Here is a 24,978-nt window from a genome sequence, read left to right on the forward strand (position 1 = left end):
GCACCGACCCCAGCCCAGCATCCACACCCCAACGTGCCAGCCCGGGCCTGGGGCACCGACCACAGCCGAGCGTCCACTTGCCAACGTGCCAGCCTGGGCATGGGGCACCGACCCCATCCCAGCGTCCCCAACGTGCCAGCCCAGGCCTGGAGCACCGACCACAGCCCAGCATCCATGTGCCAACGTGCCAGCCTGGGTAGGGGGCACTGACCCCAGCCGAGCGTCCACATCCCAACGTGCCCAGCCTGGGCATGGGGCACCGACCCCATCCCAGCGTCCACACCCCGACGTGCCAGCCCAGGCATGGGGCACTGACCCCCAGCCCAGCGTCCACACCCCAACATGCCAGCCCAGACATGGGGCATCGACCCCAGCCCAGCGTCCACACCCCAACGTGCCAGCCCGGGCAAGGGGCACCGACCACAGCCCAGCATTCACATGCCAACGTGCCAGCCCAGGGCATGGGGCACCAACCCCAGGAGAGCATCCACGCACCAACGTCCCAGCCCGGGCATGGGGCACCTACCCCAGCCCAGCGTTTACACCCCGACGTGCCAGCCCAGGGCACGGGTGCTCCTCTCCTGATTTTCAGAGGTCATGTATCTAACTCCACGTGTCTGTCTTGATGCTGATGCTCTGTGGTTCATGTCCAGTCCCCTGTAACTGACTAAATCTCCATGACTTTTTGGAATAAGGTCCCAAGCATCCTTCGCATCACAGGACAGGCAGGGCATGGGCATTTCCTTCCGGCTCGGGGAATCAGCCTGCACGTCCCGCTTCGGCTCAGAGCTGGGAGCCCGCTGGCCGTATTCTCCACGGACGGACAGGCACTGTTCGATTTCGGCTCACGTTGGTGCCTTTTCACTGGTTTCCATCCTGCCTTCCAGCTCTGAGCTGACACCAGTTGCTTCATTTTCACTCCAGGTGTCAGTCTGGTGCCTGCCCCAGGGGGTTTGCATCGGCATCGCGAGTACAGTCCTAGCTCAGGGCCCACCGCGCAAGGAGCTGTACAAAGACCCCGCGCAAAGGGAGCCCTACCCAGGGAGCTCAGTCTTGGTCTAGGACAAGACACACGAGGGGGTGAAAGAGACAGGGGGGCAGCAGCAGCACTAGCAGGTTTTTGCACCCCAAGCAGTGGGCTGAGGTCCCCGCTGGCCCGGCCATCGTCAGAGCCGAGTGTCGCTTTGCGTCTGCTGGGGGAGCCAGCAGGGAAGGGACAATTCTCCGTTCTCTACCTCACGTCTGGCCCCAGGCCCGGCGAGTGGGATGACAGGTGAGTACCCAGGGTCCTGCGTGTACACGCCAAAGTGCTGAAATCCTTGTGGAAAATGGGAGTTCGTCTGCTAGGCGTGGCAGCGCTGAGCACGTCGGAGAGTCCCAGACCCCGCCCAGGTGGGGGGCTGCTCTGGGTTTCTAGCTCTGCCTTGGAGGCGAAGAGGGGAGAGGAACCCAGAGTGTACCAGACTTTGTGGGATGTTCTGCATTTTGACTGTTGCCCAGAGACGGACACAGCCCCCCGCATGGAGCCTCAGGGAGGGCTGCTGGGTTGGAAGCGCGGAGAGCACGGGGTCCCCTCTCCTGAGCACTGCTTGTATTTCCTTCACTTCACAGCTCCTGTTTACGAGCACGAGCCCACACATGAGGATCAGCCACCACCCCCCTGTACAAGGACAAGGCGATTGCACAATGTCCCTCCAAGCAGAGCCTTTCAGATGGCGCATGCCAGAGATAGGTGCTGTGGTCAGGCCCTATCTAACCACCACATCACATGCTGCTCTGAGACCCTGCAGTAGAGCCCAGGATTTCTGAGCTGCAGTATTTTATTGATGTCTAGCAAATAGGCGCTCACCCCACTTGGCAACGCATGTTGTAAGTCACCCCTGAGGGCTGGTCCCCAGCAAGGCTGGCAAATACTCTGTAATTCACGTGGTAACAGTCCAAGCTGGGAAGTTGAAGTTGATGGTGATGCTGGGGGGTGCGTGTCATGGCTGCCTGTGATAGCCTTTGTTTTTCTAATTTTCTTTAAAAAGAAACTGATTGAATTCTCCCAGTGAGAAAACAGCCCTACCCACGGGGTCTCCAGTTCAAAACCTTTATCCTCCGTCAATTGCGGGGAATCACGCAACAGAACGCGGGGTTCCATGTTTCAGCCGTTTGTCCCCCTGTCTGAGTGCGGCTGCCACCCCCGACAGTGCACGGCGTGGAGGGCCTGCTCCTGCTCTGTCACCGGAACTGCAGGCTGAGCGGATGCGTAGCACATTGTCACACTGAGTCGCGTCTATCCCCGTCCAGCATCCTCGCCCGTCGTTCACCTGGCCCCCAGGGCACGAGCCGCCTTGCTCCCCGCATACACCTCCAGCCGGCGGCGGCTCCACCTGAAGGATCCGGCTACGAAGTCGGGCCGGGACCAGAGGCTCTCAATCAGCATTTACTCGGGAAAGCTCATTTGGAGAGAATGCCTGGCCCCGATTTGCCCCTGCCCGGCACCTGGCCCCAGGGCAAAGGAAGTGATTTTCTGGTTCACTAGTGCCATGTGCTCTCTGAGCCCTGCGTCTTGTGCAGTCTTTGGGACCAGGCAATGGAGAAGCAGGCCCCAGACGTCCGAACCAGAGACTGGCCCAAGCCACAAATCTCTGAGCCAGAGTTTGACCATCCCAAAATGCAGCTGCAGAGATCAGAGGGGCTTTGTCTCAGCCCGTTGGGGAGACAGGGGCCAGTGCAGAGCCTGGCAGGGAGTTAGAGAGGAGAAGGACCTCGCGGGTCCTCCAAGCCATCTCCATGGCCGGACTGAACCCGAGAGAACGTCGCGAAATCCAGATCCAGCTGCATTCCGATCCAGGCGATTAGCTCACCACCGGCTGGCTGACGTACTCCTCACGGCCTCTCGTGTTCCCATCCCACCCTGCTCTCCCGCGGTTCAGTGCAGCCACAGATCACCACAATCAGCTTCTGCTTTCACACACGCAACTGGTACAATCCATCTGGCCAAGCACAGGCCTGCCTCCAGCCTGGGTCCACGTTCGAGCGGATGCTGACACAGAGCTCCAGATGGCGGGGGGAGGAGGGGGGCAGCTCAGTGCATGCACCCGGGGGATTCTCTGCCAGCCCCTTGCAGCCTTAGGGCCCCTGGAACAGGAGGTGAAGCCCCACCCCGGTCTCTCTCTGTTTCTACCCCCAGCCTCCAAGCTGGCCCTCTGCACCATCTCAGCACTGCCAGTGCAAGGCCCTGCAGCTCCGTGACACCTGGAAACATTCTCCTCCGGACCAGCAGTTCTGCCCCTCGCATCACTGTCTTTGTAACGCTCCCCTGGAAATACGTGGGGCCTGATCCTCCTCTGCCTCACCCCCTGCGACCCACTCACCTTCCATGGAGCTGAAACTCCACCCCATGGCTGGCCCAGCTGAACCCCATCAGCCCTTTCCCCCGCCCCCCATTGTGTTACAGGCTAACCAGGTCATCTGAACCCTGCGGGATGTTAACGGGAAGCTGAAAAGCTGCTCCGTGCATTAGTCTAAGCAGAGCACCAATAATGGGTAAAATACCGGTACTGCAAAACTGGAAACCCAACAATCGAAGAGCGGAGCACGGCCGTCGTGAGCTTGGCCAGCCTGGAAAGAATCGGACAGAGACACTCCAGACAAATTCTCCGAGATGAGGGGTGCTTTCCTGGAAGTATTTGAATGACCCCCCACCCCGCCCTCTCTTCTCTACCTACTAGGGTTGCCATATTTAAACAGTGAAAAAAGAGGATGCTCCTCGGGGGCCCTGGCCCCACCCCAACTCCGCCCTTCCCCGCCCCAACTCTGCCCCTTCCCCGCCCCCATTCCAACCCCTTCCCCAAATTCCCCGCCCCAACTCCGCCCCCTCCCCTGAGCACCCCGCATTCCCCCTCCTCCCTCCCGCCCCCCGGGCTCCGGCTGCTGCTGTGCTGGGGAAGTTGCTTCGGCCCCCGCCGCGGTGGAGAGCGGCGGGAGCCGGGAAAGTTGGAGCCCGGGGAGGAAGCGGCTGCACGCTCGGATGCCGCCGCCGCCTCCTCCGTGCCCCGGCAGATCGGGGGAGTTGTTAGTTTTGGCTTTGCTGCAGCCACTCGCACTCGGGGTCCCCTTACCCTGCCTCCCTATTTTCCCGGACATGTTCGGCTTTTTGGAAATTCTGCCCGGACGTGTCCGGGAAAATCCGGACGTATGGTAACCCTACTACCTACTTCCTTCCTGTCCAGTTCTAGCCCCCTGCTCAAAATTTAGCTTCTCCTCTGTGTCTTATGTGACAGGTCCCTGGGGTTTATTATGGTTTCTCCGCTGTGCTAAGCTCTACGTCTGTTTACAGGTATTAACTGAGAAGTAGCATTATCAGAAGGTTTAACATCAGTATCAAAATTCTTATCTCAAAACTTAGCATTAATACAAAACTTTTTATCTCAGATGGGTGTTTACAAGTGTCTTTATGACACCGTGCCCTCTGTTCAGACAGCCTGGTTTGAGGTTGGTTCGTTCATTTCCCATGGTGTCCTTTGACTCTCTCCCATGTAATCAGTCACTGGCTTTTCTTTCTCTCCAGTGTCCCCTTCTGTGTGAGCTCTTAATTTAATCTAGTTTCTGGGATTTTGGTACTTCAGGGTCCGGCAAGAGAGGGGCCTGGGGGATCCTGCACATTGGCTGGCCCTTTGGGGAGCTGTCTCCAACTCCAGGACTGTACATAGGCAAAAAATCCAGCTCCCTTTTTGGGATTACCCTGTGTTCCCCCCTCCCAGCACTGAGTCCTGCCCCCTAGAGCAGGGGTTCTCAAACTGGGGCTCAGGACCCCGCAGGGGGTTGTGAGGTTATTATATGGGGGGTCGCGAGCTGTCAGCCTGCATCCCAAACCCCGCTTTGCCTCCAGCATTTATAATGGCGTTAAATATATTTAAAAGTGGTTTTAATGTATAAGGGGGGTCGCACGCAGGAATATAACACAGGCGTCACCAGTACAAAAGTTTGAGACCCACAGCCCTAGAGGGCTGTGATCTGTGCTCTCTGGGCTCGGTGTTTTTTACCCTTTGATCAGATGCATCTTTTCCCAGCAGCTTTCCCATCACTGCTTCCTGCGTCCCAGCAGCCTGGGGGAAAACGCCCCCCCCCTCTGTCAGTCGGCTCATTTACTTTCTCACAAACCACCACCTGGCCATTTCCTGGTCTCAACGCCTCTGTTATCACAGGCCTTGGAGCTGCATCTTGATTTAAAGAGACAGTTATTTTCCGAAAACTTCTCAGAAATAGCATCCTGCAAAACTGGGGCCTGGATTGGGGTAACCTCTGCCACCCCTTTCTCTGTCCTGGAGCAGTCAGCTGTGTGACTGCTCCCCGCCAGGAGGTCGGTTACACAGTTCCCCCTCAAAACCTGGGTCATGGGCTGAGTGCCTGGGTGCACAGTTGTTGACCCAGCCATTCTGCCCTGGGCATCCTCTCCCAAATGACCACTGAGGAGACATTCCTGTACCCCCACTATTCCTTCCCCCGTTTCCTCCTCTGGGCCCCCCTCTAAGACACATCTCTGTGCTCCCTGAGAAGGAGTCCGTCCCTTGTTCAGCTGCAGAACTCTGCCAGCTAACACCTGGGACAGTTTCCTTAGTCACTGACAACACCTCTCCTGCCCCTGCGGGAAAGGAGCTAGCCTCAGCCCCTCCCATACTTGGGAGCACCCTGCTTCCTTGTGTTAGAGTCACAGGAATCCGGTTTCTGAGATTCCATCACCCTTCTCTGGGCTCCCCTCTAGGACACATTTCTCTCTGCTCCCTAGCGCGGGATCTGTCTCTGGTTCGGCTGCAAACTGCTGCAGCTAACAACTGGGTCAGTTCTCTCCCGGGCAGGCATTACACCCTCATCCCTTCCTGACGTGCTGTTGCCTCCAGCTGCAGTGCAGGAGCTGGTCTCAACCACCCTCCCACCTGGAAGCCTGTGGCTTCCCCCTGCTGCAGAGGAATCAGGGAGACTCTCTCCCATTCCCTCAGCAGTTCGTGAGACCTGACCCTTTCCCTCGGGGGTCCCAGCATAGACCTCCCTCCTGCTGCAGGCAAATACTTTAACCTAAGCTACGCGGAAAAAATCATTACCAAGGAGCAGGTCGACTAGGAGGTGTTCTATTACCCCCCCAGTCAAAACACTTTCCAAATCTTCCCACACCACATGGATTTTAGCTAGTGGTACGAGGAATCTGCTTTCGCCCCCCCTCCCCAATCTCTGCCATTTGGCCAGTAACATACTGGCCTTTGGGACCACACGCTGCTTAACCAGAGACATCTGGGCCCCTGTATCCCTCTGCCCCAAGTATTCCCTGCCATCAATTTTGACAACCTTAATGTGCTCCATATCCAGTTCTGCAGAGGCTAACCTCACAGCACCAATGTGACAGGTTTCGATTGCCTGGGGGGTTTCTGTGTTGAGGACAGCAGAGCTAACATGAGCTATTCTTTGCCTGCTTCCTCCCAGCACAGGGCATTTATTGCTCAGGTGATCAGTGGAATTACACCGATAGCACCTTTTGGGTTCCTCTGTTTTTACAGGAGATTTGGGATGAGGGTTAGAGGAATGGTTTTGGGGAGGTGAGTATCCAGCCTCCCAGCCACCCTCCTTCTTGCTAGGAATAAAATGGGATCCTCCTTTCCCACTACCTTTAAACTCCTGTTTTGACGGTTTGCTTTCAATAGATGCCTGGGTCTGTTCAAAGGCATCAGCTAGAGTCACCATCTCATCCCCAGACGTTACATCTTTGTCCCATAGACACGGCTTTACATCGGCCTAGGAAATGCTCTTGAGCCACAAGATCAAACAGTCCCTCAAAGCCTGTAACATCTTTGCCCCTCACCCACTTTCCCATCGAATCTTTCATCTTGTTCCCATATTCCCCATTACTCAGACCAATATCCCTCTTAAGATTCCTAAATGTAACTCTAGATGTTTCAGGCGTAATCTGAAACCTTTGCAAAACAGTGGTTTTGAATTTACAACAGTCTAAAGCATCCTCAATAGGCATTTCATTGAATACATTTCGAGCTTTACCAGTTCATTTTGCACTCAGGGTAGGGACTTTCTCGGCATCAGGGATTTCATGCACTGCGCACGGCCTTTCAACGGTGCTCAGATATTCAGCAACATCGTCTGCCTCATTGTATGCAGACAGAAATGGTCCCAACTGCGGATTTTCAGAGTGATGGGAATCGCTGGGCTCTGGTTCTGCTTCTCTAGCAGGTCCAGCTGGTGTTTTCGCTTTCTCTCTCTCTCCTCCCACTCTCTTTCTTCCTGTTTCTCCTTTATCATCCGCTCTTTCAGTTCCAATAGTCTCTGGTGCTCGCTTTCTTTTTCTTTTTCGCTTTCTTTTTCTTTTTCGCTTTTCTTTTTCTTTTTCTTAAAAGCTCCAACTTCACAATGACTTCACTGCTTTCACTCATTTGCGTTTCTGTTCCTACTTCCTTCCCCCGATAGAATCAAACAGAAAATAACAAACCGGTAGCCTCCTCCTGACTGTCCTTAGCCACCACACTTAAAGCCTCACTAGTGTATGAAGTGCAAATCTTGCTCAGTACAACAAGCTGTGTATTTCCCCCTGCTCGCTGCGCCTCTGTAATGGGATCCCCGAGGTGTAGCCTGGAACTGTGGGACCGCTGTGCCCCCTGAACTCTCTCCAGCCTGCGCTGTCTCTCACAATGCCTTGCTAGTGAGCAGCACCAAACCCTCCAGGCGCTGTGATCATTCACCACAACAGCATGTGGAGCCCCACACCCAGCTAGATTGCATGAATGCTCCCAGAGCCACTCATGAATCACACAGAGAAAGGCAACAGAGCCAAATCACCCCAGCTCCCAGCACGGTACCCCAGGAATATACCGCCTTGCAAGATGAGCAGTGCAGATTTATTAATTGGTTCACCACTTCATCAATGGAAAGTGGATACTCACCAGCCTTTGCAAACCTGAGTAGATTACCAAACACTTCAGGCAAACTCACTGGTAAAGATAAACAGCTAAACAAATGTATTGACGACCAAAGATAGATTTTAAGTTATATTAAGTGATAGGCAAAAAGTCAGAGTTAGTTACCAAAATAAAATAACATGTTAGCACGCAGTCTAACCTCTCAACCCTGTTAGACTGGGCAACATCTAGATTAAGCAGTTTTTCTCACCCCACTGGATATTGCAGGTCATAGTACACAGATTTCACCCTTGAAACCTGGGCCGGTCTCCTCTGTTGGAGTCTTAAGTCTTCTCAGTGTCCTTGTTGTGTGCAGCGTAGGTGGGGGCAGGAGAAAGGCCCAGCATGGGGCCCCGTGTTCTGTTTTATATCCTCAGTCCCATGTCTGGGGGACATTGCTGAGGAATATGGGGGTTACAGGATGCTCCCCCAAGGTTTAGAATGTCACATCTTATTTGAATATTTTTTCTTTACCTGCCTGGATTTTTATAAGCCAAATGTGTGTGTTTGTAAATTGTGTAATACAAATCATTGATTTGTATTTTAACCACTCATATTGTGTATAACTCAATGTTTAAACTATAGCTAAGGTTAGGTAGCACCTGGTTACGGCGTTATGAGCCGCTTCTGTGTATTTTGTTCTGCTTGTTTTTTCTCTCTGTCTTTTTTTAAAAAGTAATAAAAAAGTTCATAGGAAAAAAAGTCCAGTGTGCAGGGCAGAGGCGTTAGAACAGTGCTCAGAGGAAACCATCTCATGCTGTGAAATCTGGTGATGCTGTGGCACCATGCAGGGTTTCAGCCACAGAACTTTCAGTTGATGGTGTTTGAAAGATAAGGCTAGGGACACACATGCGTGCGAGCTGCAGCCCAGCGCGCCCGCTCGCTATGTGCATTCGGGAAACCCCAGCACCACCGCAGCTGGCTGGAGAGTCACACCATTCACAGAGACATGCAATGCACCTGCAGGCTGACCGTGCTCACTCCTTTTCATCCGTGGGCCTCCCTAGAAGAGGAAGGATGGTCCAGGGATTTGGGAGCTGGTTTGGGACTCAAGAAAGTGGGGTTCAATCCCCAGCTCTGCCACAGACTTCCTATGTGCCCTTGGGCAAGTCACTTAATCTCCCTGTGGCTCGGTCTCCATCGTAAAATGGGGCAAATAGCCATGCCCTGCCTCACAGAGGGGTTGTTAAAGCCTCTGAGGTGCTCAGATACCGTGCTGAGAGGCCAAATGAGTGCCTGAGAGCTCAGTGCCATTAGCCCCATTTTAGAGGTGGGGAAACTGAGGCACAGAGAGGGGCAATGACTTGGCTGTCATCCCACAGCCCATCTGAAGCTGAACTGGAGATGGAACCTGGCTTCTGCGACTTGTCAGCCGGTGTCTGAGTGTTTGGCATGATGCCCCTCTGTACAGGAGAGTTTGGACACTGACATGGAGAGTGCTATACTAGAGCCACGGGGGATTATTACTGAAGAGGCCCGTGTATGATATGACTGGTTGATACACAAACAAAAAGGGATCAAGAAAGCAGGACAGCCCCCCCCCCCCCCCACGACCAACCCTCACCAGCAAGGAAATACCTCATGCTGGGACCCCTCTTCACTTCACCCAAACACCCACCCGCCAATCTACACTGCCAGGGCCAGACCCACATCATCACAAGGGACCGCCTGCCCCATTCACACAACACACGAGCCTCCCTCGCAGCCTAACGCAAACCCTTACTCACAGTCTCGCTCACAGCAGCAAACATTCTGCTGACACGTGAGCACGTTACGGGTGCACCGAGGCAGGCAGGAGGATGATCCGGACGCCTGGGTTTCACCCGCGCCTCTACCATGAGCTTGGAGCAATTCACGGGCCTGCCCCGCGCCTCAGTTTCCCCAGCTGTGCAGCAGGGATAATGATACTGCCTTGTAAAATGTGTTGAGCTCCTTGCACGAAAGGGAGCCGGAGAAGGGCAGACGTGCTGTGAACGCCATCCCCTGACAAATAAGCTGCCCTCTGCCCCCCAATCCAGGCCAGCCTGAAGCAATCGCACGTGGCTAGCTGGGCATGGTGCCTTGTTGCCCATTGGGGATGCTGGAATTTGATTACTCCCAGGGATGGCACATGCTGCACATACTGGCCTTATTGGTAAGTTAAATGCTGAGATTCCTGCGGCATCTTTAACCCCATCAATATTCATGGCAAAGGAATTCACTAGCCTGGAGCCTCACCAGAATTGTGCTCCACCAAGGGAGACCATTTCCCTGCTAAATCAGAGTGGGACCAGAACCCAGGGCCCAAACCCCTCCCACCTCTGGGCCCTTGGAGAACTGGATCCAAATGATATTGCTCGAGTCCCTATTTTCTTTGCAGGGCTCGTCCCATCCCGGCACTCTGCAGTGCACCCAGGAGTCCTTTCGGCTCCGGAGCTGAACGCTAGGAATTCACTGTTTTCGTTCCAGATGCCAGGAGCTGCTCCAGCCTGGGAAAACACATGCCACAGAAAGGTCCCATCTTTCTCTGGGAAGTCTGCCTCCCATCCCCCGTCAGACTGTCGGGCTGGGGAGCGAGTTGTCTATGTTTGAAAGTGAATTACATGCTGGGGAAAGGTGCCAGATTGACAGCCTGTGAGCATGGGGCAGAACACGCTGCCCCTCACACCCTGCCCCACTGCAGGACCAGAGGGAGGGCCAGACAAGCTCGGACCCCAGGTCCAGTTAGCCCAGGATCCTGTCTCTGCCAGCGTCCCACACCAGCTGCTTCAGAGGAAGATGTAAGAACCCCTAGGAGCAGATGTGGGACAAACTGCAGTGCCTTCCCTCCCCCTGCCCCAACAGGTCTCACCCCGCGCTCTCCTACTGAGAGATCGACTGAGATCCTGACGTACGACGTTCAACGTCCCTCCCAGACGTTCCGTTGTAATGAATTATGATCACTGTGGATAGTCTTCAGAGCCTTGGAAAGCACAGAGCCATCGAAATGTGGGGCTGGGAGGGACCTCAAGAGGCCACTGAGTCCAGCCCCCTGCGCTGAGGCAGGACAAGTAACCTGGTCTTAAAAACCTCCAATGACGGGGACCCCACTGTCTCCCTGCGGAGCCCGTTCCAGAGCTTCACTACCCTGACAGTTGGGAAGTTTTTCCTGAGATCTAACCTAGATCTCCCTTGATGCAGACGAAGCCCATTGCTTCTTGTCCTGCCTTAAGGGGACATGGAGAACACTTGATCACCGTCTTCTCTATAACAGCCCTTAGCATGCTTGAAGACAATTATCGGGTTGTTCCCCCACCACCACCATCGCCCCAGCCCCCAGTCTTTTCTCAACACTAAACGTGCCCAGCTTTTGAATCTTTCCTCATAGCTCAGGGTTTCTAAACCTTTTCTCATTTGGGTTGTTTTCCTCTGGACTCTCTCCAATTTGTCCTCATCCTTCCTAAAGTGCGGCCCCCACAACTGGACGCAGTTCTCCAGCTGAGGCCTTACCAGTGCCAAGCAGAGCAGGACAATTACCTCCCAGGTCTTACCTATGGCAGGAGCCTGTTGTGCAACTGCCCCCAGTGTTGGCTCATTCAATTTGGGATCCACTCTAAGCCCCAGATCCGTCCAGCCGTGCAACCCCCTTGCCAGTCACTGCCCATTCTGTAGTTGTGTGCCTGAGTTGTCCTTGCTAAGGGCACTTTGCACTTGTCGTCATGGAATTTCATTGTGTTGAATTCAGACCAATGATCTAATTTGTCAGGGTCATTTTGAATTCTAATCCTGTCCTCCAAAGTACCTCCCAGCTGGGTGTCATCTGCACGGCACACTCGCCACTCCATTAGCCAAGTCATTAATGAAAATATTGACTTGTCCCAGACTCAGGACTGACTGCTGCAGGACTCCACTATATACGCCCTCCTAGGCTGATAGATTAGTTATCAATGGTTCACTTTGATTACAGTCTTTCACCCAATTGTGCCCCCACGTTATAGATATTTCTTGTAGCCTGTGTTTCCCTAGTTTGCTTATGAGAATATCATGTGGGACTGGGTCAAAAGCCCTATAAAATCCAGATCTAGCACATCTACTGCTTCCCCCCAGCCACTAGGCCAGTGACCCTGTCGAAGAAGGAAATTAGGTTGCTCTGCCATGCTGACTATTCCTTATAACTCTGTTATCCTCTAGGTGCTTACAAACTGATGGGTCACTCATTTATCCCAGTATCTTTCCAGACACTGAAGTCAGACTGACTGGTTCATAACTCCCCGGATTCTCTCTGGTCCCCTTTTAAAGGTAAGGATTGTGTTTGCCCTTCTCCAGTCCTCTGGGACCTCATCTATCCTTCAGGTTAATTGCCAGCGGTTCTGAGATTGCTTCAGCTAGTTCCTTAAGTAAAGTGAGATGAATTTAATCAGACCCTGCCGACTTGAATACATCGAATTGATCTAAATAGTCTTTAACCTGCCCTCTCCTTATTTTGGCTTGCGTTCCTTCCCTGTTGTTGTTAATATTAATTGTGCTGAGTATCTGGTCACCATTAACCTTTATAGTGATGACTGAAGCAAAATAGGCATTAAACAGTTCAGCCAGCTTGATGTCATCAGTTAATAGATCCCACTCCCCACTAAGGAGAGGACCTGCACTTTCCTTCCTCTTTCTCTTCATTCTCATGTATTTAAATAACCTCATCTCACTGCCTTTTATCTTCCTTGCTCGGTGCGACTCATTACGTGCCTTCGGGCTTCTCTACACTACGAAACTAGGTTGATGTGATTTAGGTCGACCTACAGCCACTGCAGTCATTCAATCGGCCGTTGTTATCCATCCTATTGTCCTCCTGCCAGTGGAGTGCATCCGCACAGGAGCGCTTGCATCGACTGCCGTGGGGCATTGTGGGGCACTGAGAGCCGAGTGTGGGGCACCAGCATTCACTAGAGCCCCCCCATCTGCCCCAGGGTGACAGCCCCTGCTGTGAGTCCTGCTCCAGCTCAATTTCACAGCACAGAGCCTACCAGCAGTGAAATTGACATCCTTGTCTGCTATTGTCTCTGCTCAGAGCAGCTGCACTGGGACAGCTCTGGGAGCTCCCTGCAACCGGCAGCCATGCTTGGAGTGGGGAGCCAGAGGGAAGCAGGGCTCCTAGCAGTGAGGGGGGAGCCTGGGCAGCAGCCTGTTGGGAGCAGGTAGCCAAGAGCCTGGGGAGGGGGGGGTGGCAAGCAGGGCTCCCAGAAGACAAAGACATTCTGCTGTTCTCATGCCTTTCTTTTGAATCATGAAATCTATCACGTCATGATCACTTTCACCCAATGTCCAATCTCTTTTTGAATCTTGTTAAGTTCTTGGCCACAACATTTCTTGTGGCAGTGAGTTCCCCAGTTTAATCACTCACTGAGACAGTATTTCCTTTGATTGGTTTGGAATTTCCCACCTTTTCATTTCATTGAATGCCCCTTTGTTCTTGTGTTATGGGGAGGGAAGGAGAAGAGAGGGTCCTGAGCGCTCTTGTCGAGAGCAGGCATTATTTACACACTTTTATCACGTCCCCTCTCATTCGTCTCCAAGGAGAGTTTTTCCAAGCTGCTGCTTATTCTCCTCACCCTTGTCTGAACCCCTCTCGTTCTGCTATACCCTTGTGAGCCGCAGTGACCAGCACTGCACCAGTGCCCAGGCGCGGCCGCACCATTGATTTACATAAAGGCCTTAGAAAATTCTCGGTATTATTCCCTTATGCAGCCTCACACTCCGCTCGCTCTTTTGACTGCAGCTGCGCATTGAGCAGGAATCCCCCCTGAGCTGTCTACACTGGCTCCCTTTTCTTGAGCGGACACAGTTCATTTGCACCCTGTATGGAGCACGGGTAGGTTATTTTCCCCCTGTAATCTGCATTGCTTTGCATTTGTGACTCTGAATTTCATTTGTAATTAGAATCATAGAATATCAGGGGTGGATGGGACCTCAGGAGGTATCTAGTCCCACCCCCTGCTCAAAGCAGGATCAACCCCAACTAAATCATCCCAGCCAGGGCCTTGTCCAGCCTGACCTTAAACACCTCTAAGGATGGAGATTCCACCACCTCCCTAGGTACTTGTGTGGCCTGTTTCCCTCCTCTCTGAAGTTCCCTCACCGTGTTCTCTGGTCCTGAATCACCTAAATTACTGTTAGTCCTGGGCAGATTCCCCCCACCCCCCACTGCTCCTCCCCCCTTTCCACATCACTAACAAACATACTGGATACTCCGACCTAGTGCAGAACTCCTGTGGCTTCTGTTGTTCCCCTCCGGCCATGATGAAAATTCACCGTTGAATCCTAGTCTTTGTTTTCTGACTTTGAACCAGTTTTTGATCCGTTACAATGTTTTGCCTCCTGCCCCCTGGTGACTTAGCTTCTTTAGCCGCTAAAAAAGCTTTATTTGGAAGTATAAATAAGTTATGGTCAGTTGGTCCTTCTTTACCCACTACTGTACCAACATGGGCAAAGAATTCTACGATATCAGTGAGAGACAATTTTCCTTAGCTGAACCCCTCCTGGTTTGACCCTATCGTGGCCTGATCTCCCCAATGTTTTGTCATTCTGGTTTTAACTGGCTTTTCAGCTGAGAGGTGAGGATGACGGGTCTATATGGAGCACCCGGAGCCTTTTCAAAATACAAGTCCAAGATTTGCTCCCTCCAAGTCTCTGAAACAGCAGGTGTTTTGAATAAGTGATTTCCCGGTTTGGTCAGCAGCTCAGCTACCTCGTACCTAGGTTCCTTCAGAACCTCTGGCTGGCCCATCGGGGTCTGGTCCCGTATTGCATTTTAAATGATCCGTGTGCTCCAGCAGCTCTCTCACAGTGGCCAGAGATCAGCCCCGGGGTAGGAATTCCCATGACATCTCGGCAGTGAAGACTGATGCAAGGAAATCATTCAGCTTCTCAGCAACATCCTTATCTCCCTTGATTGCTCCCGTTAACTTCTGGTGATCCAGCAGGCTCATCCATTCTTTCCCAGCCTTCCTGCTTCTGCTAGACTTAAAGACTTGCTTGTGGCTGGCTTTTACACTTTTACCTATTTGCTCTTCAGACTCCATGTTGGCCCCTCTGATTTCCCCCCCTCCTATCGTCTGCTGTACTTTGTGCTCCTGATTAGTGGACTCCTGGGGACAGGTTTCCGAATCTGGCAGGATTTCTGTTTGCCTGAAATACGCTCTTGACCCTGCCATGTAGTTCTGTTGGTTGGCTTCTTGCCTGCCCGGCTTCCTTGTGGTTGGGTGGGACACGTGTCTGCTGAGACTCTACGGAGCATCCAGGCCACCTCTGGGGATGCGACTCCGTTACTTTCAGCTTTGGGCCCTTCGCCCTTTCTCAAGTTCACCGTCTGGCTCTTCCCCACCCCGGGGATGTTGACTAATTATATCGTGGTCTCTGGTCCTGAGTGGTTCAGCTCCTGTCGCTTCTTGAATGAGCTCCTGTCAGTTACCTCAGCGTCACCAAGCAGAGCCGCTCCTCTCTCGCTCTGGCACTCGCTGCTCCACGACGGAATCACGGAAAGTGTCAAGATTCGTTTCTCTCGCCCCGTTCCCTGGGGCTGCGTGACCAGTTTGTGGGCGGGTCGCTGAAGTCCCCCATTACTATTGTTTTGCTGCTTTGTCCCTAGTTTCCGTTCCTTGATTTGGAGCCTGGTCGTGCGGCCCCACTGATGTAGTGACACATTCCTACAGCTGGGCAGTTGTCTCCTGTGCAGGCCTCTCCGCTCAGAAGTCCTCTCTTTATGCTTCAGCACTGCGCCCCCACCTCTCTGGCTTCCTCTGGCTTGTAACCAGGTATTACCCTGCCTAGCCCATTGGTCTTCATAGAAATGCCCGTCTGGAAGAGATGGCGAGAGGTCATCTCGTCCATCCCCCGGCGCTGAGGCTTAGAGCATCCCTACAGGAGCTTGTCCAACCTCCCCTTAAAAACCTCGGTCCTGCCTCGGTCACCTGGGCAATGCTGAGCTCGCCTGAGCGTTCCTGGCTGCAAACTGACTGTTACTTCCTGCCTGGCTTTTTGTCATTCTGCCACATCTCTGCCACGGGCCGAGTCCGCTCCCAGGCATTCCAGGGTTTGCTTTTACATTGCTTGCATTTGCACACAGACATTTCTAGGGTTTAGTTTTGACCAGGTGCCAGTTTTTATTTACCCCTTTGGTCTGACACCCTGCTGAGGTGACAGACTTTTGACCTCTGCGTTGGTATCTGATTCTGGTGCACTTTGCACCACACCTTTAACTGGCTGCCCAGACACCCCTCCTCAGCTCCTGCCACCCTTCCACCAGCTCCTGGGTCAAACATTCCTCCCCACTCTGAGGGACGTCATGTGCCAGCAGTCCGGTTCCACTCAGACTCAGGGGGAGCCCGTCCCTTCTGCAGAGGCTCCCCCTTCCCCAGAATGTTCCCCGATGCCGGATAAATTTAAGCCCCGTTCGTCAGGAGACTGGCTTCCCCAGCGGGAGAATCGGGGAAGTTAGTCCTGGGGTGACCCCGCTCCACAACGCCCTCCTGTGCCAGATCAATAAGGAGCCCGGAGTCTCTGACCTCCCAATGCTGCCCCTGGCTCTGAGGTCCCTGAGCTGCTGGCACCAGGTACTTACATAAGCCAGGTGGCTGCGGCTAGTCTGCAGCTGGTCTCCACGCTGCGCAGTTAGACTGGGCTTTAACCCGGCATAGAGCAGGGCTGGATAGCTTTTGTGGGCTGCTAGTTATTTCGGTTAAAGGGTTTTATTATTTTCCAGATTTCAATCCCTTAGTCGACCCGACCGTTAAGGGAGCCGCCCTCCCTGCCGTGCCCGGCCCACACAGTGCAAACGCCCCCATGCTCGCTCCATGTGGGACCCCCCTGGCTCGCTCCAAGTGGGATCCCCCCCCCCCCGTGCTCGCTCCATGTGGGACCCCCCGGGTTGCTCGAGAAGGGCCATAGCAGCACTGAACACCGGCCTTCTTCGCGCCGCGCACCCGCTTACATCCTGGACCTGAGCTTGGTCTCCTGAAGCCTGGCGCCGAGGACCCTACTCCAAAGCCTCACTCGGAGACCCCGGCGACCCCCGTTCGACAGTCAGAGCGTGTCTGCTTCTTTGACGGTTGTTCTTTAACTGCTCCTGGCTGCCGCAGTTCCGGCCCTGGCAGTCCGTGACTGCCCCTAACCCAGCCCGTGGGGTCTAGCCCCCAACACAACCCCGCAAAGTGCAAGGCGCAAGCAAAGAAAGGACACTTACCGGGAGGTGCAGATCCTACTCCGCCCAAACACCCCCGTGCTCACGGGCTCTGCTGGGACCTCCGGCTGCCTCCGATACAGCCACCAAAGCCAAAGCCTTTAGCGCCTCCCACCTGTTAATTACTGAGCCTCCTGGTGGCTGCTTTCCAAGAGCCTAGGACAAGGCCCGGGAGCCTAGAGCCCTTCTAATACGAAACTAAATCAGGTTTACAGTCAGCGTTTTATTGCTGCTTGTAACTGCTCCCGCGGCAATTCCAGGGTAAGGTTCAAAACCAGCCATGGGATTTACCAGAAGGAACTGCCACTCCGTCCAAACTCCTTGTGCGCGCTCTGCCTATTGTCTTCTCACTAGATCTGGGGCCTTGCAGGCCAGGAGACTGGTTTGACAAGCAGGCACTGACTTCCTAGAAAAGCAGTGACTTCAGTCTATGGGACTTAATCCAAACAATATACATGAACTATACATCTGTGTGGGCCTGCCCACACACTCACAGCATACGGGGTTTAGCAGGTTTTGACAGGGCACTTTGATTTTCCACTGGTCCCTAAGTTAGTAGCACATGGTCAAGGCCAACGTGGTTTGAAATCTGCATTTTGGAAAGAATCTAAGAGACAGCGAAGCTCAAACAGAAATGGTTGTTTTTTAAGGCAATGGCAATGGTTATTGTTCAACAAACAAACCTTCCCCTGTGGTATTTACAAGCCAAGTAGTACAGCTGGGAGAGCCTAAAAGTGAAACTAACCATACACAAAAGTGAAACTGACAGGTAGCTCACCTGCAAATGCAAAACCAAACAGCTGGGCCAGGGAGAAGGTCACTGAAATTTTTAAAATTCTGCCCATTTGAATTGCTAGGTGCTAGTACCCTGGGGGCAGAAATATGTTTACAGCAGAATTATGGGCTTGATTCCGATCTCCCCCACTCTGGCGTAAGTCAGGAGTCAGAGCTGGGAAATCTGTGTGACTATAGCTGTGTCTGGGTGCGAGGGAAATCGGGCCCATGCTATTTAAACGGATCGTGTCCTCTTAAGGCTCTGGGGTTTTGTTTGTTTGGTTTTCTCCACCACAAGCTCACTTCCTGCCCTCATTGCTTCAGAGCTTAAAAAAGAACAAAAGCAGGACCTGAACTTGGAGTTTGTGTCACTCTGACAGAGAAATTCTGCAGGCCCATGTCCCTCTTTCTGCCAGCCGCAGCCCATAAACAAGTCACAGTTTATTGTCATCCCTGATTAGCACCATAGCAGGGGCTTTTCTGGGGGCTCCCCACTGCTCACATTTTCTGGGAAGAGCCTGCGGAAAGAGAGACAGATTGGACATTGCACACTCTTGTCCAAGATCTCCAGTGACTTCAGTCTATGTGACTTAACCCAAACAATATACATGAACTATACATGTGTGTGGGCCTGCCCACACACAGCAGTGAGTGGTCACCCCAAGAATGGGAGCACAGAGACCATGCAATGAGCTGGGGCAGAGATCGGGATGTTTAGTTCAGGTGTTTACAACGCCTTGTCTACACTAGACAGGGTCCGGTGCTAGCCTGGCAAACCCTGCCAGTGGAGATGCAGCAAGAGGGCATCTGTGGCACGGCTTATACCAGTTCCCAAACAGAACAAGTGATCCCAGCACAAGTCCTTTTTGCTGGTGTAACTGGGTCCACACCAGGGCTTTGCCAGCAGGGCTATGTCGATCAGAGGTGGGAGGTTTTTTAGCTGGCAAAACGTTTAAGTGTCGACCTGGCCCAGTCTCCCTCTGCCTACCAGGACGTGCCATTCCCAGCGCGGGGAGCGGGACACACGCTAGCTCTGCTCCTGCTAGAGAGAGCAGTGTGGCGACGGCACCGGGGGTTAGATGCCCAGGTACAAACCCGCCTGCCCCCCTCAGTAGCAGCGTAGCCACCAGTGGAGATTCAAATTCCATTGTGCTGGGCACTTGTAACTGGAGTCGGCCACCTCCCATGCACCCCATCATGGCCACGGGTCACGCTACAGGCAGCCGGCCTCAGTTTCCCTTCTTGGACTGTTTAAATAAAACTTCCCTTGGTCAAAAATACCCCTCCTTGGGGACTAGGCTTTTAATAGAAAATTAACTGCAAATAAGAGTCACAAATCCCAGCCAAGGCTTCCCTTCCTCCTCCCCAACCTCCCTGCCTACGGCAACCCCTGGTCTGCAGAGTCCCTGCAGGAGCCTTTCCTCACCTGGGGAAGACTCTCTACCAACTTCCTGGACTTCCACCTGCTGCCCATTTGGGGACTCCCTGATCCAACCCAGGTGTGCCTCTTTAGTGGTCAGGGCTGGCTAGCCCCAGCCCCTCCAGCCACCTGGTACAGCACCGCACGAGCACACAGCCCTGCCCCCAAGCTGCTGACACTCTAAACAGCCCGGCCAGGTGCAGACAGGATCCGTAGCCCCATTTCACAGACCGGGAGCTGAGGCCCCAGAGGTGACACTGGGAGGTGGAAAACCTGGGCCTGACGCTGAGGCCCATGGCAGAGAGCAGCCAGCTCTGGACCAGACAATGACAAGTGGGTCGCGTAACCCTGCGTGGGGTAGGCCAGCCCTGCCCCCATGAGAGCCGTCTCACTCCCCTGCTGTCCCTCCGCATGCCGACAGAGTGTCATTCCCTGCGCCCTCCTGGCTGCACCATGGCTGTTTTCCTCACGTGGGCCTGAGTACGGAATGAGAACCAGCTCCCTCCGCCCCAGCAGTCTGGGTTAGGAGGTGGCTGAGCAGGCCCCATGGCCCCTCAGAGTGACCGAGGCTAGACCAGAACCGCTCAGCCCTGCAGTGCCCCGATGGAGCTCCGTGTCCCCCGGGCACTAGCGATTTACACTGGTTAACCCATCGTTGCATCACCCTGGGCGCCGGCTCCAGACAGCCCATGCAAAGGGCCTGGGGACGCATTGGGAAGGATGGTTATTGTGACTGGTAATCGAAAGCTATCGCAAATGCATGGTTCCGCCTGGTTAGCTGGGATTACTAGGACACCCCCCCCACCCCCCCAGCCCGGAACATAATTAAGCCCGCTCGTTGTAATGCGGTCCATGCAAATTGCCAGCAGCAAAAACAAATTCGTTGCAGCTGGGACCTCCCAGGCTGCCCTCAGCTGTGTTTCACTGCGGGCTGGCAGAGACAATACAAACTCTGCCCGGCTCTTGGCGTCAGATCCATGCCACGGACACGAGGCTCCACCTGCGCAGAGCCGGTTGCAGGAACAGGGGCCCCGAGAGCAGAGTGTGACTCTCTGGATCCTGAAGTGCTCGGCAGCCCAGCGCAGAGGTGCGGGCGCTTTGCTGCTGGGGCTCCATGTTTTTCGAACATCAATAAAACACAGAGCCCGGGTGAATTTTCACAGCGCTGCTGCAGCTGGCGTTAACTCCTTTGGCTTTGGCTTTCACAGACTCAGGTTTGTTTTATCAGCCACCGTTTGTTTTTCTAAATCAATTTTCTTCCAATAAAGGCGTCAGGCGGGTGCATTGGACGCCTCGTGCTGCGGTTCTACTGGCTCCACTGGCACTCAGCTGCCATGGGGATGGGCACCGACCGACAGAAAAACCTAGAGCACTGCCGGGGTCTCTGGACGTTCCTCTTGTGTCTCTGGTTTCTCTTGTGCCTCATTGTCCCTTGCAGCCTGGTGACTTCAGGAGGCTCCACGGGCAGATGACCTCAAGGGACAGCGTATCTTGGGCCGGATTCTGCTCTCGTGTCCACAGGTACAAAGCGGGAGCGGAGCCAGTGCACGTGCTCCAGGCCAACGCCAGTGTGACCGACAGGAGAATGTGGCCCCTGGCCCCTGCAAAGGTCCTAGCTAAGGAGCAACAAGCCAAGTGGGGGAGAGGCTGGGCTGGGCTGGCCCCTTCTCCCAGCTGCCCCTTCTCCCAGGCCTCTCCCCTGCAGAGTGTTCTCCAGGGCTTGGCCAGCCAGCACCAAGTATACGCCCAGGATGGGGCTTCATAGAGCTCTCTGTCCCCAGCTCTCTGCAGGTGGGCCTGGGGGCATTTTCTCCACAAGCCCTGGGGAAATGTCTCGTGGGCTCCCGCCCTGCACGTGTCTTTGGGCCCTGGTGGCTTAGAGGGGAGTGGGACGCGGGCACTCGCTATGGGGAGGGAAGGCACTGGCAAGGGTCTCACCAGAGGGGCAGGGGACACCCCCCAGAGCAGTCCTGCTCTGACCACTGCCCTACACTGCCAAGCCAAAAATAAAGGCACAAAGGGAGGGTCAACTTGACATCCCCTCCCCTTGCCATGGACTGGAGTCCTGCTCCCACGAGGAGTCCACACCAGCCGTGACAGCCCAGCAGGAGCTGCCTGGCCAGGGCAGGAGATAGAACCATTGTTTGGGGGCCATGTGCTGAACAGGGAGGGGCCGAGCCACAGACCCCAGGGGGTTCGGCCCCAGGTTCTTGTGCAGCCTGTCTCTGAACTGCCGAGTGCCAAACCTGCCGTACAAGCAGCAGGGGCCTGGCTCGGGGCTCTGATTTGGACTCATCTCTGAGGTCCTTTAGCCCTGGCCATTGCAGCATCTGACACAGGCTGGAATCCGGCTTCCCGCCAGCCTGGGCCATCTCTCCCTCCACAGCCCGTAGCTCCGTCCTTAGAGGCATGTCAGAGAGAAGCCACACACACGAGCGACCACGCTGGGCTACGTGGGTGAGCCGGCCCTGTGGGCTCAGAGCAGCGCAGCACTCGCTGCCGCTTGTAAGCCAGGCAGAGCAGCTGGTGTCCTGCTCACGTGCATTGGTCTGAGCCAAATCCTGCTCATCCCGGGGATACACCCGAGGGCAGCGGCTGGCCCCACGAGCTTCATGGCCTTCAAGCAGCCACATCGACCTCCCCCGAGCACCCTCTGTGCATCGTCCTCCATGGGGCATAGCTAAGTGCCTGCCTGCAATGAGCCACCTCGCCCACTTCAAAGCCTGCCCTGGGTCGCCAGCTTCCACTGGTACAAACCAGCCCCTTTCACTCCGCTCGGCTGGTAGCTGCTGACCTCAGAACCCGAGAGAAAGTCTCAGCCCCCTTAACTGGACGTACTCGGCCAAGGGCATCTTGCCGCCTAGATCCAGGGGCGAGCACAGAGGAGAGCAACAAAACTGCTTATGGGGCTGGAGGGCTGACGGACGATGAGAGATTACAAAAGCGAAATGTTTATGGTTTGGCTAAGAGACGACTCCAAGGGACATGATAACAGCCTGCAAGTATTTGAAGGTTGTAAGCACTGAGGCTAGAGAGGGATCAGCTCACGCTCAGGGCTGCAGGCTGAAGTTAAGCAAAGGAAAATTCAGGCTTGACACCAGGATATCTGTCCTGAGGCTGCGATCACTGTGGATTTGGAGTGGCGGGACTTTTATAACAAAGGCTGGCAAAGCTCAAGGGAACGTGTCATAGGGAATAACCGTGAATAGGCCTTTTCCTCTTCAATTGTTTGATTCCGTGGAGAGAGGGGCCAGAACAAAGCACATCGGAACTTGGTGGAAGTCTGGAATTGGCTCCAGACCCAAACCACTCACTTGAGTCCATCTCCAGATAGACAGATACAGTTAGCTTGCGTGAGACTAGCTACACACACAGCCCAAACGGGCTGGTCACAAGCCACTTCCCCCAAACCCAGTCAGTTCAGACGATTTCATCCCAGCCTCTGACAGAGTGACCCTGCTGATAGCCAGGCGGGCAGCGATCGAAAGAGGCTGAATTCCTATTTATTTTTTATCTTTTCCATAAAAGGAAAAAGTGGAAGATCTTTACAGCTGGTGAGGAAGGGATGCCAGGCAAGGGATGCATACACACACACACAGACACTTGGGTTCAGTCTCTGATCTCAAACAGACTTGGTTTCTATCTATATTTCCCCCCCACAAACATCTGTTGTTAACTTCTAAACTGAGTGAAATTAACACGCCATGGCTGTAACTCACAATTAAAGTTTCTTTTTAAACGAAGCCCTTTTTCTTTTGCAAAGCGCTGTGCCAATCAATTATATTTTCCACATACCTTTGGCAGTGCTAGGTCCTAGGGGGATCCCTGGAAAGAAGGGGTGCGGTGCCACAAAGGAGAGGCGCTCCTGCTTGGCGGGTGGCTGACTGAAGAACCTCTTTCCCAGCTGATGGAAGCACAGATGTGTGGGGGGGGAGAGAAATGACTGTGCAGAGGGGAGGAGAGACAGACCAAGAGAGGCTGCAGCTTTTTAACTGCTGGCTTGGCTCCTTCCCCCAAGCGAGCGAGCGAGCGAGAGAGGCAGACGGGGGTCAGGGGTCAGCGATGGAGCTGAGGATGGGAACTGAAGCCGTGGACCAAGCAGGGAGGTGCATGGGAAGGCTCAGTCGCACTCTTGGGGCTGTCCCACAGTGGTGACATGCCACCGCCTACAGGAAAAAGGAACCTGGACCCCTGGGCAGACCCTAGTGGAGGGTCCTGGGGGTCGAGGAGCGAGGAAATGACTCAGAAAGGCACCGTCTAGCAAGCATCACAAGACCATAAATCGTTGCCCATCTGCAGCACAACAGGGGGTGGGATGGAAACGGAGTGCGCTACATAGACTGAAAAGCCTCATCCTGCAGAACGGAAGGGAGGCATTCATTTCCCCTCACCGCCCCCCAGCAAAAGCAGCTGGTGAAAGCAATTAAGGAACCAAGGAATCATAGCGAAGTACTGCCTTCCAAAGCCCCAGGGATCTCAAAGCACTTACCAATCACTGAGACACCCCGCCCCCCATGGGATGGGGAAGTATGGTTAAGTTAACCCCATTGTGCGGAGGGGAAACTGAGGCACAGAGCAGCTGGGAGCCTGATTCTGCAACTCTTGAGTAAGGATCATTCAGATGATTAAAGGCTGCCGATTTGGGCCCCGGGTGACTTGTCTGAAGTCACAAAGTGAGTCATTGGCAGAGCTGAGAACAGAAGCCAGGAGTCCTAGTTCCTGTCCCCCACGTCCTGCCCCATTGAAAACAAATGAGCAAGGGCCTGCTCCTGCTCGCACTGAAGCCAAGGGGAGTTTTGCCAATGACTTCAGCAGGTTAAGGATCATGAATTACGCAGCCACCCTTCTGCACAAGCAATTGGCTCTGTGATTAATTCCCTGGGAGAAGAGAGGTCGCTCTGTATAAGGCGCTGCCCAGCCCGGGACGTTCAGTGACGTCAGAATGGATTCCACGCCGATGGAGAAGAGACAGGTTCCGGGTGGGATTGGAGTCTCTGTCCTCGGGACCATCTGGCTGGGTCAAGCACCCTGAATAACACTGGCTCCATTGCTATAGCTGCATGTGAACAAGGACGCAGAGCGTTTGCCTAGAGCTAAATTTATCAGCCAGAAACTCCTCTAGCTGTCGACTGAGCGTGTCCCCCAGCAGGCGAGCCCTGGCACCCTGACTTTCTAAGGTAGGGAAGGTGACAGCCAAGGTCTCCCCAGGGAAGGCAGCAGGCTGGGCAGAGATGGCCCTGTTAGCGCAGGTGACATAGCTGATAAAGGAGCAGGATCACAGGTCGGCACAGAGGCTGTCAATTGCAGCGAATGAGGCTGTGTGGTCGAATGGTTAGAGCAGGGCTGCAGGGCTACATTCCAATCCCAGCAACTTGGGCAAGCCACCTCCCCAGAGCATTCCCCGGGGGGTGCGGGACAGAGCATTTGCTCCGGTTTGTGCCTGGTACCCGGCACTCCCGGCACATTTCAATCGGCGTTAATTTAACCGAGGTCGCTTGCTCCAGGCTCAGCTGAACCTGTTCGGAATGGCCATGTCTGGGGACAGACCTGTCTGGCTTCTGATCCACCTGTGTGTCCACACCCCAAACGCACACTGCACATGTGTGTGTCTGGACAGCCAGACACCCCCACCCAACCACTCACACACACAC

General features: G+C 54.3%; 1 protein-coding gene across 1 annotated transcript in view; it reads right to left on the reverse strand.

Annotated features, from left to right (window-relative positions):
* TBXA2R (thromboxane A2 receptor) overlaps positions 1-23,262 on the reverse strand; it is a 42,017-nt gene extending 18,755 nt beyond the window's left edge. The window contains exon 1 of the mRNA XM_024218384.1: positions 23,123-23,262. The gene's annotated coding sequence lies outside the window, so the exon portion shown is untranslated. The remainder of the gene's footprint in view (positions 1-23,122) is intronic.
* Positions 23,263-24,978: the final 1,716 nt, after the last annotated feature.

Source organism: Terrapene carolina, unplaced genomic scaffold (assembly GCF_002925995.2).
Source record: "Terrapene carolina triunguis isolate 2854851 unplaced genomic scaffold, T_m_triunguis-2.0 Scaffold194, whole genome shotgun sequence".
Classification (NCBI taxonomy): domain Eukaryota; kingdom Metazoa; phylum Chordata; order Testudines; family Emydidae; genus Terrapene; species Terrapene triunguis.